This window comes from Nicotiana attenuata, unplaced genomic scaffold (assembly GCF_001879085.1).
Source record: "Nicotiana attenuata strain UT unplaced genomic scaffold, NIATTr2, whole genome shotgun sequence".
Taxonomy (NCBI): Eukaryota; Viridiplantae; Streptophyta; class Magnoliopsida; order Solanales; family Solanaceae; genus Nicotiana; species Nicotiana attenuata.
In genome coordinates, this window is record NW_017670900.1 from 152,540 (window position 1) to 168,899 (window position 16,360).

Below are 16,360 nucleotides of genomic sequence, written 5' to 3' on the forward strand. Positions count from 1 at the left end.
ATGTAGAACATAGCGCCAGTATAATTTGTTGGACGTTTCTAAATTAATATCTAAAGCGAAGATTTTTCCAGCTTATTATACTGGAAATCTCATAAAAAAGCATTATAATTCACTTGAAGTATGTTTCGGTAATGTAGATATTATGTTATAATATAATTGAGTTTTGTTTGAATCCAGTATATTTTACGGGACATCACGTGTGTGTAAGCTTTTCCTCCAATATGTTATACTGGATAAGTTCTAACACTAGAATATAATTGAGTTTTGTTTGAATCCAGAATATTTTACGGGACGTCACCTGTGTGTAAGCTTATTCTCCGGTATGTTAAACTGAATAAGTTCTAAGACAAGAATATAATTGAGTTTTGTTTTAATCCAGTATATTTTACGGGACATCTCATGTGTGTAAGCTTATTCTCCAGTATGTTATACTGGATAATTTCTAAGACTAGAATATAATTGAGTTTTGATAGAATCCAGTATATTTTACGAGACATCACCNAGCCTTCAGGGGTCAGTTCCAGCAGGGTACGAGTCGCTCTTTCGGCCTGCTCAGTCAGCTCGTCCAGAGTATCGTGGGGGATCTTCAGGCCGTGGTCATCATGGGCCCCAACAGGGTGAGACTTCAGTCAGCGCCCTCCCAGCTCAGAGTTCATCTCATGCCCCATCAGCTCAGGGTTGTTCCGCGCCGAGTGCATCTGCTAGTCACTCCGGTGCGAGGGGTTCCCGTCAGACCCCATCTCCAGTACCGGGCAGCTGTTATGAGTGCGGAGAGTTTGGTCACATGAGGAGGCAGTGCCCTCGCCTTCGTGGCAGACAGCATCAGCAGAGGAGTCAGTCCTCGACTTCTGCTCCAGTTACTTCATCACCCGCCCAGTCAACTAAGGGTGGAGATCAGGCAGCCAGGGGTCATCCCAGAGGTGGAGATCGATCAGGCGGTGGCCAGGCTCGTTTCTACGCTATGCCGGGCAGGACAGATGCTATTGCTTCAGACGCTGTCATTACAGGTATTGTTTCAGTCTGCCACAGAGACGCCTCAGTATTATTTGATCCGGGTTCTACCTATTCATATGTGTCTTCATATTTTGCTCATCATTTGGGTACGTCCCGAGGGTGTCTTGCTTTACCTGTTCATGTATCTACCTCGGTGGGCGATACTATTGTCGTAGACCATGTGTACCGGTCATGTTTGGTGACCATTGGGGTCTGGAGACCCGAGTTGATTTATTGCTATTGAGCATGGTGGACTTTGATGTTATCTTGGGCATGGACTGGTTATCTCCGTGTCATGCTATTCTAAACTGTCATGCTAAGACAGTCACTTTGGCTATGCCGGGTGTACCGCGGATCGAGTGGCGTGGTGTGACTGATTACGTTCCTAGTAGAGTTATTTCCTTCGTGAAGGCCCAGCGTATGGTTGGGAAGGGTTGTCTTTCCTACTTGGCGTTTGTGAGGGATGTTGAAGCTGAGACTCCTAGCATTGATTCTGTACCAGTTGTGAGGGATTTTCCCGATGTGTTTCCTGTAGACCTGCCGGGCATGCCGCCGGACAGGGATATTGATTTTGGTATTGACCTGGTGCCGGGCACTCAGCCCATCTCTATTCCGCCATATCGTATGTCACCAGCGGAGTTGAAAGAATTGAAGGAGCAGCTTCAGGAGCTCCTGGATAAGGGGTTCATTCGGCCTAGTGTGTCACCTTGGGGTGCGCCAGTTCTGTTTGTGAAAAAGAAGGATGGCACAATGAGAATGTGCATCGCTTATAGGCAATTGAACAAGGTAACAATTAAGAACAAGTATCCTCTGCCTCGCATTGATGATTTGTTCAGGGAGCGAGGGTGTTTTTCAAGATTGATCTCCGTTCGGGTTATCACCAGTTGAAGATCAGGGATTCAGATATTCATAGGACTGCTTTCAGGACTAGATATGGTCACTATGAGTTTCTTGTCATGTCTTTCGGGCTGACCAATGCCCCGGCTGCGTTCATGCATATGATGAACATTGTATTTCGGCCTTATCTGGATTTATTTGTCATAGTGTGTTCATTGATGATATTCTAGTATACTTGCGTAGTCAGGAGGAGCACGCGCAGCATTTGCGGGTTGTATTGCAGAGATTGAGAGAGGAGAGGCTTTATGCAAAGTTCTCCAAGTGTGAGTTCTGGCTCGGTTCAGTGGCTTTCTTGGGACATGTGGTATCCAGCAAGGGTATTCAGGTGGACCCGAAGAAGATAGAGGCAGTGCAGAGTTGGCCTAGACCGTCCCCAGCCACAAAGATTCGTAGTTTCCTTGGGTTGGCAGGCTATTATCGCCGGTTTGTTCAGGGTTTTTCCTCTATTGCATCGCCCTTGACCAAGTTGACTCAGAAGGGTGTTTCATTTGTGTGGTAGAACGAGTGTGAGGAGAGCTTTCAGAAGCTCAAGACGGCTTTGACCACAGCTCCAGTATTGGTTTTGCCATCAACTTCAGCTTCTTATACGGTATATTGTGATGCTTCGCGAGTTGGGATTGGTTGTGTTTTGATGCAGGAGGGTAGAGTTATTGCTTTTGCTTCTCGTCAGTTGAAGCCCCATGAGCAGAACAACCCCGTTCACGATTTGGAGCTAGCTGCTATAGTTCATGCGTTGAAGATTTGGAGGCATTACTTTTATGGCGTATCTTGTGAGGTATTCACTGATCATCGCAGTCTTCAGCATTTGTTCAAGCAAAAGGATCTTAATTTGAGGCAGCGGAGGTGGCTAGAGTTACTTAAGGATTATGATATCACTATTCTGTATCACCCGGGGAAGGCCAATGTAGTGGCCGATGCTTTGAGCCGAAAGTCGGTGAGGATGGGGAGCTTGGCATACATTCCAGTTGAGGAGAGGCCATTTGCAGTTGATGTTCAGGCCTTGGCCAGTCGGGTGTTGGCTTGTCTGGTTTCTCGGTCTTCCTTGTATGACCGCATCAGGGAGTGTCAGTATGATGATCCGCATTTGCTTGTCCTTAAGGACAGGGTTCAGCATGATGATGCCAGGGATGTGACCATTGGGGATGATGGTGTGTTAAGGATGCATGGCCGGATTTGCGTGCCCAATGTGGATGGGCTTCGGGAGTTGATATTGGAGGAGGCCCATAGCTCGCGGTATTCCATTCATCCGGGTGCCGCGAAGATGTATCAGGATCTTAGACAACACTATTGGTGGCGGAGGATGAAGAGAGATATTGTGGAGTATGTAGCCCGGTGTCTTAATTATCAGCAGGTGAAATATGAGCATCAGAGACCGGGTGGCTTGCATCAGCAGATGGTTATTCCTGAGTGGAAATGGGAGAGGATCACTATGGATTTTGTTACCGGACTCCCACGGAGTTTGAAGAAATTTGATGCTATTTGGGTGATTGTAGACAGGCTGACCAAGTCCACGCACTTCATTCCGGTTTGTACTACTTATTCTTCAGAGCGGCTGGCAGAGATTTATATTCGGCAGATTGTTCGGTTGCATGGTGTCCCAGTTTCCATCATATCAGATCGTGGCACTCAGTTCACCTCTCAGTTTTGGCAAGCTGTTCAGCGAGAGTTGGGTACTCAGGTGCAGTTGAGCACAACTTTTCACCCTCAGACGGATGGGCAGTCCGAGTGCACCATTCGAATATTGGAGGATATGTTAGGCGCCTGCGTTATTGATTTTGGAGGGTCATGGGATCGGTTTCTACCGCTTGCAGAGTTTGCCTACAACAACAACTATTAGTCCAACATTCAGATGGCACCGTATGAGGCCTTGTATGGGAGACGGTGTAGATCTCCAGTTGGCTGGTTCGAGCCCGGGAAGGCTTGATTGTTGGGGACAGATTTGGTTCAGGAGGCATTGGAGAAGGTGAAGGTGATTCAGGAGAGACTCCGTATAGCACAGTCGAGGCAGAAGAGTTATGCGGACAGGAAGGTCCGAGATGTATCCTATATGATTGGTGAGAAGGTCTTGCTGAAGGTTTCACCCACAAAGGGTGTTATGAGATTCGGAAAGAAAGGGAAGCTGAGTCCGCGATTCGTTGGGCCTTTTGAGGTACTTAGGAGGATTGGGGAGGTGGCTTATGAGCTTGCCTTGCCACCTAGCTTGTCGGACGTGCATCCAGTTTTTCATGTTTCTATGCTCCGGAAGTACATTAGGGACCCGTCCCATGTTCTAGATTTCATTACAGTTCAGCTGGAGGGTGACTTGACTTATGATGTAGAGCCAACAGCCATTTTGGATCGTCAGGTTCGGAAGTTGAGGTCAAAGGATGTTGCTTCGGTGAAAGTGCAGTGGAGAGGTCGGCCCGTGGAAGAGGCTACCTGAGAGACCGAGCGGGAGATGCGGAGCAGATACCCTCACCTATTTGAGGCTTCAGGTATGTTTCTTGACTCGCTCGAGGACGAGCGTTTGTTTAAGTTGGGGAGGATGTGACGACCCAACCCGCCGTCACGTGAGTTACCGCCTCATTTTCCCCATTTTCTATTTCTTTATGCTTCATTATCAGCGTTGGGTGTGAACGAGTTGATTTGGATTGGTTCTATAAGGAAATGAGACACTTAGTCTCTTTAAGGAAGGTTTGTTTTGGAAAAGTCAACCGGACGTTGACTTCTGTGTTAGAGGGCTCGGATATGAATTCCGATGATTCGGTTAGCTTCGGGGGATGATTTGTGACTTAGGAGTGTGATCGAAAGAAATTTTGGAGGTCCGGTGTAGAATTAGGCTTGAATTGGCGAAGTTAGTATTTTGGCGAATTCCGGTTGATAGGTGAGATTTTGATCCGAGGGTCGGAATGGAATTCCGAGAGTTGCAGTAGCTTCATTAGTTGATTTGGGATGTGTGTGCAAAATTCCAGGTCATTCGGAGGTGTTTTGGTTGGGTTTTTGATCAAATGCGTGTTTCGAAAGTTTTAGAAGAACTTAGGCTTGAATCCGATGTAATTTGATGGTTTTGGTGTTCTTTGAGGTGTTTTGATGATTGGAGCAAGTTGGAATGATGTTTTAGGATGCGTTGCTGCTTTTGATTGAGGTCCCAGGGGCCTCGGGGTGATTTCGGCTGGCTAACGGGAGGTTTGAACTTGGAAAAATGTTGCAGAAATTTTGCAGTCAGTGCAGCAGGTTATTGGCCTTTGCGAACGCGTGTGGGCCATCGCGTTCGCGTAGAAGGAATTTGAGGGCCAGGATTTTTTACCTTCGCGTTCGCGATGGAGGACTCGCTATCGCGGAGGGTTAGATGAGCAAGCTTCGCGTTCGCGGGAGAAGGTCTGCGTTCGCGTAAAGGAATTGGGTCCCAGGGCAGTTGCCCTTCGCGTTCGCGTAGGCTATTTTTGGTCAGAAGCAATTTTGTTCATCGCGAATGCGAGTGGACCCTCGCGTTCGCATAGAGTTAAATGTCAGCTGACAGAAGGGTTTTATTAAATATTTTATCCGCGAACCAAGTCTTATTTCCACCATTTTTTAGCAACCTTGAGAGCTTTTGGACGGGAATTGAAGAGGATTTCAACGGGGATTGATTGGAGGTAAGTCCTATGAACTAAAAACACGTTTTTATTGTGAATTTAGACTGAAAAACCAAGGAAATAAGGAGTTAGAATGGAGGTTAGGGCTTGAAACTTAAGAGAGTTAAAATGGGGATTTGAGGGGTCATTTGGACTCCGATTTTGGTAATCTTTATATGTATAGACTCGTGGCGAGATAAGGAATCCGTTGATGTTAAATTTTCTGATTTTTGAGAAGTGGGTCCGGGGCTCGGGTTTTGCTAATTTCGAGATTTCAGCTATTTTTCGATTGTTTTCGCTTGGGTATTGTTCCATTGGCATATTGTGACATATTCGTTGTGGTTTTGATCAGATTCGGCGCGCGAGGAGGTCGATTCGAGAGGCAAGAGCATAGCGAACTAGGATTTTGGCCGGCTTGAGGTGAGTAATAGATGTAAATGCCGTTCTTAGGGTTTGAAACCCCGTGTTTGCACATCGTAGTGCTATATTGAGGTGACTTGCACGCTGGGTAGCGAGCGTGGGGTAGAGCACCGTTGGAGATTGTGACTTGGTCCGTCCCGGTAGATGAACATACTGCGTATTTGACTGAAATTCACTTATTATTATTTTAATTGAGCTGCTTGCTATATTTGGGCTTCGTGCCAATCGATTAAATCCTTCAGGGATTGTTATTACTGGTTTCTTACCATTTCTACATATCATTGAACTCAGTCCTAGAATTTAATACTGTTTTGCAAACTCAGCCACTTTTCTCAAAGTAGAAACTTAATTAATATTTTTAAATGAAGTTTGGGCTAAATATTTCTATATTAATGTGCCCGAGAGGCTTATGTGATTTTGGACTGAGTATGGGATCGGGCTGCGCACCGCAGCGGTATGATATTGATATTGATATGAGGCTGAGGGCCTAGTTGATGCCACGATATGGCTCATTATTGCGCTTGGGCCGTAAGGGGCCCCTCCCGGAGTCTGCACACCCCCAGTGAGCGCCGTCGACAATAAATAAATGGAGCGTGCTGCACGCCGCAACGGGTACTGGAGAGTACCGGTCTATGTGTTGCATTGCATATTTTGATTGTCATTTACTTATTTATCTGTTGTGATATTTCTATAATTGTTTTCACTGATTTATTGATTTTATGCTACTGGGTTCAAGTTGCTGTATTTATAGAATTACTTTGTGCCTATTCAGGATTTCTTATTCTCAGCCTTTATTTATGTTTATTACTCACTGGGTTGGAGTACTCACATTACTCCCTGTACCTTGCGTGCAGATCCAGGTACTACTGAGGCTAAGTGAGGACTTCTCTGCCTAGCATCATATTTGGGAGTTTCAAGGTAGCCGCATTCGACGTTCGCAGTCCTGATCTTCCTTCTATCTTATTTATTTTATTTTCGCATTTCTAGAGAACGACATGTAGTAGGTTGGTACTCATGTATTAGAGGCTCAGACTTGTGACACCCGATTCTTCGGGCTGTGTAGTTATTTTATATTTTGGGATTTCCGCATGTTTAACTCTGTTCCCGGATTTTTAGTATTTTGACTTAGTAATTATCTGTGTTAATTAATTCATGAACGGGATAAAATGGTTAAGGTTATTTAATTGGTCGGGCTTGCCTAGCAGTGTGTTGGGCACCATCACGACCGGGGTTGGGGTCGTGACATGTTCAGTCGGCGGGTTCAATTGAACCCATAACTTTCGGCGCAGGGTAAAAATTTACTAAAATTGCAAAATAGTAGATATGAACCCATAACTTAAAAATTATAATAGCTTCAATGCTAAAAACCTTAAAAATTGAACCCATAAGATTTAAATCCTAGATCCGCCTCTGCAAGTACTTGCTATAACTTGTTAATATGCTGATGATGTAAACAACATTTCCCTGCATTTTATATTAAATCCATTATAATTTAAATATATTATATACATTTACTCCTTCAAAACATTAATGTTACATTATTAAGAAAGGAAATATCATTTCCATAAATTGGAATTATTGTTCTAATTAATGACTTCTAATCTACCCGTATGTAATTCAAGTTGAAGCATATATTCCAAGGGTGAGATGATTTTAAAGCAAACTCAGTCCCCATTCCTTGATAGAAAAGATGATCTAAGATTTTGTGATCCGCTTCCGAATTTATTCTAATTCCAAGAGCTCGGATCGAGTCGATATATCACCAACGGTGCAGTTAACTATCCAATGATGTGACCCTAGCAAGTTTCATGTTACACTAGCATAGCTATAGGAATCTTTGAACAACAAAAACCCTTATAACATAGTAATAGCAAAGTTGAGAATTCAATTAAACAGTGATTTCTCTGAAATATGCTTTATGTTCTGTCTTAAAGTTTGTCCGTTCTATCGTCTTTAATTAGTGTGTGATATACATTCAATTCCCATGTCTCCTTTAATCACGAACTTAATACAAAATATTCTTCTAATATCAAATTTCAGGATTTAATTTTATACTTATTTCTAAACAATAAATAATGAGTGGTAGTATAATTTTGAGAAGGAGGTGGGGTCAGAAATCTGTAATTAAAATGTGAAAAGGAGAGATCAAGGATGAAAATATTAGGGGACTCTGCTAATATGCTAATCAGATTGATTCTGAACAGTACTTTTAACACTGCAAAACGAAAGTAAAATCAAATACTCCTATTCTTAAAAATTTAGGTTTAAAAAAGGGAGAAATAAAAAAACTGTGGTGTAGAGATGTTGTTTTATTATGCAGACTGCAAATATCCAAATATTATGTTTGATTGCAGTAAGTCCAGTGGATCAGACTCTCATTGTTTCCCTTCTATTTTATTTTATTTTGTTCGATTTAAGTTACGTACATGGAAGTTAAACCCATTATCTTATAAGTAACTTACAGCTTGTTTCGATGGTTGTTATATATCGTTTCATAATGTGTCATATTGTATTGTATTATATTGTACTGTATTATCTTGACGAATACAATATTTGAACAAACTGTATCATTTGTCATCATTCCATAATGTCATACACCAGCAATATGAAGATTAAACTTACAATATTACAAAGAAAAGTAGGATACTAGGTAGAAATATTATATAAAAAAGTAGGATAAAGGATACAACAACAACAACCCAGTATAATCCCACAAGTGGGGTCTGGGGAGGATAGTGTGTACGCAGACCTTACCTCTACCCCGATGGGGTAGAAAGGCTGTTTCCGATAGACCCTCGGCTCAAGAAGACGAAAAGACGAAAAGAGACAATATATCAGTACCATCAGCAAAAAGCCATGGGAATAATAACGACATCACAAGAACCGGTTGAATAGATGGAAAGCAGAAATAATAACCAGTAAATATGGCCGACACTATGAAAATGGAAGAGTAGTGTAAACACAACACTGACCACTAGCGGTCTAAGGCTAAATCCTATCAGCCTAGCCTCACACTGTTAGACTAAATATGTGCAACTACCTCCTAACCTACAACCTTAATGCTCGACCTCCACAGCTTCCTATCTAGTGCCATGTCCACGGAGATCTGAAGCCTCGCCATATCACGCTTGATCACCTATCCCCAATACTTCTTAGGCCGCCCTCCACCTCTCCTCGTTGCCACCAACGCCAACCGCTCGCACCTCCTTACCGGGGCATCCAAGCTCCTCCTCTGAAAGTGCCCGAACCATCTGAGCCTCGCTTCCCGCATCTTGTCATCAATAGGAGTCACGCCCACCTTCTTCCGAATATCTTCGTTGCTAATCTTATCCATCTTAGTATGCCCGCATATCCACCCCAACATCCTCATTTAATAAAGTGACATGTAGTAAATTTGTTGTTATATAATAACGAAAAGTGTCACTTAATGTCACTTTATGTCACATCCACCTCAATTTTCGTGTTATTAAATTTGTTGTTTTACACTCTATAAAGGATAAAATAAAACTATTTAATAATAAGGAAAGACAAGATGCGAGAAAAAAATAAGGTAATGACACACCATACTAAATTGATTGTTACATAAAGTGACACTTTTCGTTATTATATAACAACAAATTTAATAACACGAAACAAAAATTTTAAGTAACAATCAAAACAAATAATGTATTTAAAGTAACAATATGATAAAATATAATGTAATTGTATTAATTAAGTAAACATTTTTTATACGACCACTGTATATAATTTATATTTTATATACTATCAAGCATACGTAGTGTAAAAACTACACCATAAAATCTCAGACAGAGTCTAACACTGCACAAATATTCGGACCTCCCACTTTTGGCATTTTACTTGACACAGGTTTTTCTGGATTTTCTGGAGTTTTGGGTCCCAAGTTTTCTCAATTTCTTGATGTTAACTAGTCAGTCGACATTTCCCACTTTGCCTCCTCTACCATAGCTTAGCACAGAAGACTTTTCCTTGTTATTTCCTTTTGCTTTTAATGTCCGCTGACCCTACCTTTTTATGTTTTTGTGTTCTCATTGGTGCAAATTTCTCTTTTTTTTTTTTTTGTTTTTTTGGAAGATCTTTCAAAATATTATGATCTCACTGGTGAGGAGTCAAACAGTTTTTCCTTTGAGTATAATTTTTTTTAATACATTGTGTTAAAATGTTAACAATTTATAAAGAAGTCTAACTATCTAAATGTTATTTTAGAAATTAAAAAATCAATCCCCAAATTGAGAATACTATTTTTTATAAAGTTTGTCCCGTAACCAAAATTTCTTCAATCTTTTTGAAGCGGAAGGGGAAATATAATTGTGTATGGGTGAAAATCTGACCAAGGGAATCTTGCCTAAGAGAGGATAATTAAGAGTCGATTAGGCCGAGGTCGTGCTCAAGAAGGAACCTATTGGTGAAGCTGAGTAGCTAGGGCTGAGGTCGAGTACTCAGATCAGCCCAAACGGCTAGTTTAGTAATAAGATATTTTAGAGGAATATTCTACAGGATATTCTCTGCACTTGTACTTTTAGTTAGGAAAGGGATATGTCCCATATAAAGGGATAGAGAGATAAGAAAGGGGTATGTAAGATTCTATATGATAAGTTCTCTCATGAAAAGTCGACTCTCAAGAAAATTACAAACATTGTCTTTACAAAATGATTCGATTTGTCGTTGATCCCATACTTTCTCACATCAGATCCGAGAAAGCTTTCTGTATTCCCACGTTTGTTTGTCTTACATCATTGTCAGAGCGAGAATCATCCACCTTATTGAATATTTGGGTGAATCATTCTCTCTATTTACATATACTGCCATTTAATATATTTATTGCTTACCATTATTCCCCTATAAACTCATAACAAGACCATTAAATTGCCTTTGCATTAAATTAGTTTAAATGCAATTATACGTTGTTAATATCAACAAATTTCAGATCTAGGATTTATTATGTTTAACTAGGATTTACTCACTATTTTCTTATTCAATTAGTTTAACTAAAAGGCTTAATACTTTTTGGTCAAACAATTTGGCGCCGTCTGTGGGAATTTTCTAGTTAAAATTTTAGTTTCTTCTAGATCTAAAAGAAAACATTGCAAAAACCTTGTATTTCCTTGTTCGCACAAATCTAACATGGCAGGCAACGGAGAGAAAAAGAGGAAGGCAATAGCCGACCTCACCACTAACCTCCTCCACACCATTAATGAAGTGGACGAAACGGAGGGCGAAGGTATAACACCAAACACCTTTCCCGGGCAAAATAGTTCGCCTCCACCTCTCGGTAGTATCACGACCTCATACGGTAAGGGTGCCTCTACATCCACAACAGAAGAGGCACCACCAGCAGTTAAAAAGCTACTTGAGGCATGGTTGACAAACACACTAATCGGCTTCCTCGACAAGCCCGCTCGGAGGCCGAGTGGAGAAGAGACAAGGGTCGGCGTTGCATCGGCAACTGACGAGCAGCACGCCCAACAGGTATTACTCACAGTGCTAGTGATACAGGTAACGATACCCTCACAGCCATTTTAAGGAAAATGGAGGAGATGGAGAACGAGAACAAAATGCTCTGCAGCCAAATGAAAGAGCACCAAAATAGGGTCGACAAAATACCGGGCGCCCCAAAAATTTTGCCAAAAAGGGACGCCAGTCGGTTTGTTGAGAAACCATATAGCGACGAGGATGCACCGCACGCCATACCAAAGACTTTCAAAATGCCTCCGTATTTAAAAAATATACGACGGCACGACGGACCCGGATGATCATGTGACCCACTATGTCACTGCAATAAAAGGCAATAACCTCGCCAAGGAACAAGTATCATCCATATCGCAGAAGAAGTTTGGAGAAACCCTAACCGGGGGAGCACTGACTTGGTACTCACAGTTACCTGCACGTTCCATAGAAACATTTGAGAAAATGGCGTACAAGTTCGTCAGCGCCCATGCCGGGGCCAAGAAGGCGAGGGTGAACAACATATTCGCCATTAAGCAATCGCCTGGCGAAGGACTAAGGGACATCCTTGCCCGGTTCAACCGTATAAGAATGACCCTTCCTAATGTATCTGAGGGGATGGCGACAACCGCTTTCCAGAATGGGCTAAGTAGAAGTGGGTCGAGGGCTACCAAAAAGTTGCTGAGCCGACTCATGAAATACCCTCCAATCACTTGGGACGAGATACATAACGCCTACTGTACTAAGGTAAGAGCCGACGAGGACGATCTAAACAGACCTACCCAACGTTTGACCTCAGTCCAAATGGAATCTAGGAAGGACCGGAGAAACGACAGTAGGAGAGATCTAGTAGGATCCTGACCTAATCGAGAGAGACATCAGCCTTACGTCAGAGGCACCATCATGCCACCTCTACGCCACGATGAAGGTCCATCTAGGCCGCGAACGGGAATCCACCAAAATGAGAGAGGTATGCCCCTTTATTATCTGCTTACAATTTTTGTGTTTCCCCCTCAGAAATAGTCTACGCACTGGAGAAGCTCGGCGCAAAAGTGAAGTGGCCACAAAAGATGAGAACCGACCCGAGCACCAGAAAGTCAAATGCCCTCTGCGAATTCCACCAGGAGCAGGGTCATAAAATTGAGGGCTGTATTGGCCTAAGACAGGAGGTCGTGAACATGCTTCACCAAGGACACTAGAAAGAACTGATGAGTGATCAAGGGAGAGCCAATTTCGCCCGAGGGTGGGAACAACATCAGGGACCGCACAAATCACCTTCCCCAGCTCGGACCATTCAAATGATCATCGGAGGAGGCGACGACGCATCTATCAATAGCGTGAAGTTCACCACCAACCACAAACGCAAACGGTCCATCACCCACAAACGGTATGACGAACTCGAAGAAAGTATCATCTTCGATAAGTCAGATACCCACTGTTTGGTCCTTTCTCACTATGACGCTCTTGTTATTACTTTATGCATCTTTGATACTGACGTAAAATGTATTATGGTCGATGACGGGAGCGGCACGTGCATCATCCACCCGCGATTTCTCACCCAAATGAAGCTCGAGGACAAGATAGTGCCATGTTGCATCGCACTAACATGTTTTAACAATGCAGTTGAGCGGACATCTGGAGAAATCATGCTGCACGTCCTGGCCGACGGTGTCACTTTGGAGACCACATTCCACATCATGGACCAGGGTACGGCGTACAATGCCATCATAGGTCGACCTTGGATACACGCCATAAAAGCTGTCCCCTCCAGCTTATATCAAGTCATCAAATTTCCCACCCCATGGGGAGTATTCAGCATTCGAGGAGAGCAACACACTGCTCGGGAATGCTACCGCATCGCCTAAGCAACACACTGCTCGGCTAGAAGTGTTGCTTAGGAACCCCTTTGTAAAACCGTAAACCCTTTGTGTTTGTGTCGTGACTAGAGTTAGTCATGAGTTGAAGTCTTTGTAATGGGTGTATTGCAAAGTGGCTTATAATAGGTGTATTACGAGTTAGTGAGGGATTAAGAGTTTAATTCTTAGATTGCATAGGTTGTAATCTAAAAGTTGCTCATAGTGAAGTTGAAATCCTACCAGTGTAGGTCGTGGTTTCTTATCCCCTTGAGCAGGGATTTTTCCACGTAAACTCCCTGTCTTATTTACTTATTGTTTTATTAGTATTCTCAGTGGAAACTCATAGAGGACCTGTTACTCCATAGTTTGGCGGACTCATATAAACTATCATTTGGTATCAGAGCAGGTTCCTCCTATCAGGCTAACACCTAGGAAGGATCCTTATGGCTGCTCCACCGAATTTTGAAGAAGGTCAATCTACGTATAGACCACCCAGGTTCAATGGGCAATACTATGGGTGGTGGAAGACAAGAATGCATGATTTTATCATGGCTGAAGATTCTGAGTTGTAGGATGTCATATGTGACGGTTCTTATATCCCAACGAAGAACGTCGGAGTTCTTCCATTGATAATGACCAAGACCAGAAAAGAATACACTGATGCAGACAGGAAAGCTATGGAGAAAAATTTTCGCGCTAAGAAAATTTTGGTGTGTGGAATAGGACCTGATGAATACAATAGAATCTCTGCTTGTGAAACTGCCAAAGAGATATGGGAAGCTCTGCAAACAGCACATGAGGGAACCACTCAAGTAAATCAATCCAAGATTGATATGCTCACTACCGAGTACGAAATCTTTAGGATGAAGGACGATGAATCTATTCAAGATATGCACACAAGATTCACTTCCATCATAAATGAGTTACACTCACTTGGTGAAATCATTCCCAAGAACAAGCTAGTGAAGATGATTCTTAGTATCCTGCCCAGTTCTTGGGAAAGCAAGGTGAATGCTATTACTGAAGCAAAGGACATGCAGGAGCTGACCTACGAGATGAAAAGGAAGATAGACAGTGAAAGAAGAGAACCAAAGAAAGAAAAGAACATGGTACTCAAAGCTGAAAGCAATGACTCAAGTGAGGAGAACAGTGACATGGCTTACTTAACCAAAAGGTTTCAAAAGATGGTCAGAAGAAATGGGGGAATAATGAAAAGGGGCAACTCCAGCAAATCAAAGAACTATGATCTCTGCCACAAGTGTGGAAAGACAGGGCACTTCATCAAAGATTGTCCTCTCCTGAAGCAAGAACACTCCAAATACAACCCCAAGAAAGCAGCAAAGAGGAACCCGGTTCCTGACAAGCACTTCAAAAGGAAGAGATATGCTGACAATGTGGTGAAACAGGCTCTTGCAGCATGGGGAGACTCCTCTAGTGAGTCTGAAGATGAAACTGATGCAGGTGACAGCTCCATGATGGTGATTGAAAGTGAGGAAAATGAATATGATTCAATATTTGCTTTGATGGCCCATCTCCAAACTGAACTGGAAAAAGTAAAAATGATCTTGAAAAGTCCCTCACGTGGACCTGGTCCTCGGAAGCTATCACTGCCATGTATGTCAATAATGGTGGAAACAGGCAGAGAGTAGGGGTTCAAAGGGAGAAAACCCCTTACAACCCCCATAGCAAGTATGTTAATGTACCGGATAACTGGCTGTGTACCCACTGTGGGAACAATGGGCATTTCTAGGAAAATTGCCAAGCCAGGGTCCAGTATGTTCAGAAAAATAAAGTGTTTGCTGAAAATGTAACTACTGAAAGGAGACCAGGTGCCACCCATAAAAAATGCATGTTACCTGCATGGACTAAGAGAACTCTTATTCATCCTCTTGCCTACTACAAGGGACCCAAACTTGTTTGGGTTCCTAAGACTAACTCTTGATTTCCTTGTGCAGGGAACAGTGAAAGGAAGCAATCAACAATGGTTTATGGATAGTGGATGTTCAAAGCACATGACTGGGAACACCAAGGACTTCCTTTCACTAAAAGCCCTGCAAGGAGGGAGTGTATCCTTTGGCAATGGAAAAAAGGGGTACATTCTCGGAGTTGGAAAAGTCGGGAAATCACTCACTCACTCAATTGAGAATGTGTACTACGTCAATGGTGTTAAGTACAGTCTCTTGAGTGTTTCTCAGATCTGTGATAAAGGAAACAAGGTGGAGTTCTTGTCCAAGATATGCACAGTAACTAATCTGGTAACTGGTGAAGTGGTACTTGTCGCCAAGAGATACAAGAACATCTATGTTGCTGATTTCGAGTCTATACAAAGTAGTGATCTAAGTTGCCTGAAAGCTGTTGATGATGATGCTGAACTCTGGCACAGAAGACTGGGACACGCAAGCTTCTCTCTTTTGAATAAACTGATTCAGAAGGACCTGGTCCGTGGTCTGCCAATGTCAAAATTCAAAGAACAGAAAGTCGGTGATGCTTGTGCTAGAGGGAAGCACGTGAAGTCCTCGTTTAAGCCCAAGAAAGATGTCAGCACCTCAAAGCCACTTGATCTTCTTCATATGGATCTGTGTGGCCCTATGAGAGTGCAAAGCGCAGGGGAGGAAGAATATACATCTTTGTGATAGTGGATGACTACTCCAGATTCACATGGACTCTATTTCTTAGAACAAAAGATGAAACCTTTGAGGTATTTGTGGCCTTTGTGAAGAAAATCCAAGTGAAGATGGAGTCTAGAGTTCCATGTATTAGATCAGATCATGGAACAAAATTTGACAATGCCAAATTTGATGAGTTCTGTAATGAAAATGGCATTACCTACAACTTCTCAGCCCCAAGAACTCCCCAGCAAAATGGAGTTGTGGAAAAGAAGAATAGAACTATTGAGGAAATGGCAAGAACAATGCTGATCGACAGTGGGATTGCAAAGAACTTCTGGGCTGAAGCTGTCAACACTGCCTGCTACTTGGTGAACAGGTGCATGATCAAATCTCTCCTGAACAAAACCCCCTATGAGTTGCTGAATGGAAGGAAACCCAAGCTGACCCACCTAAGAACATTTGGGTGCAAATGTTATGTTCTCAACAATGGAAAGGATCACCTTGGTAAATTCGATGCCAAAAGTGATGA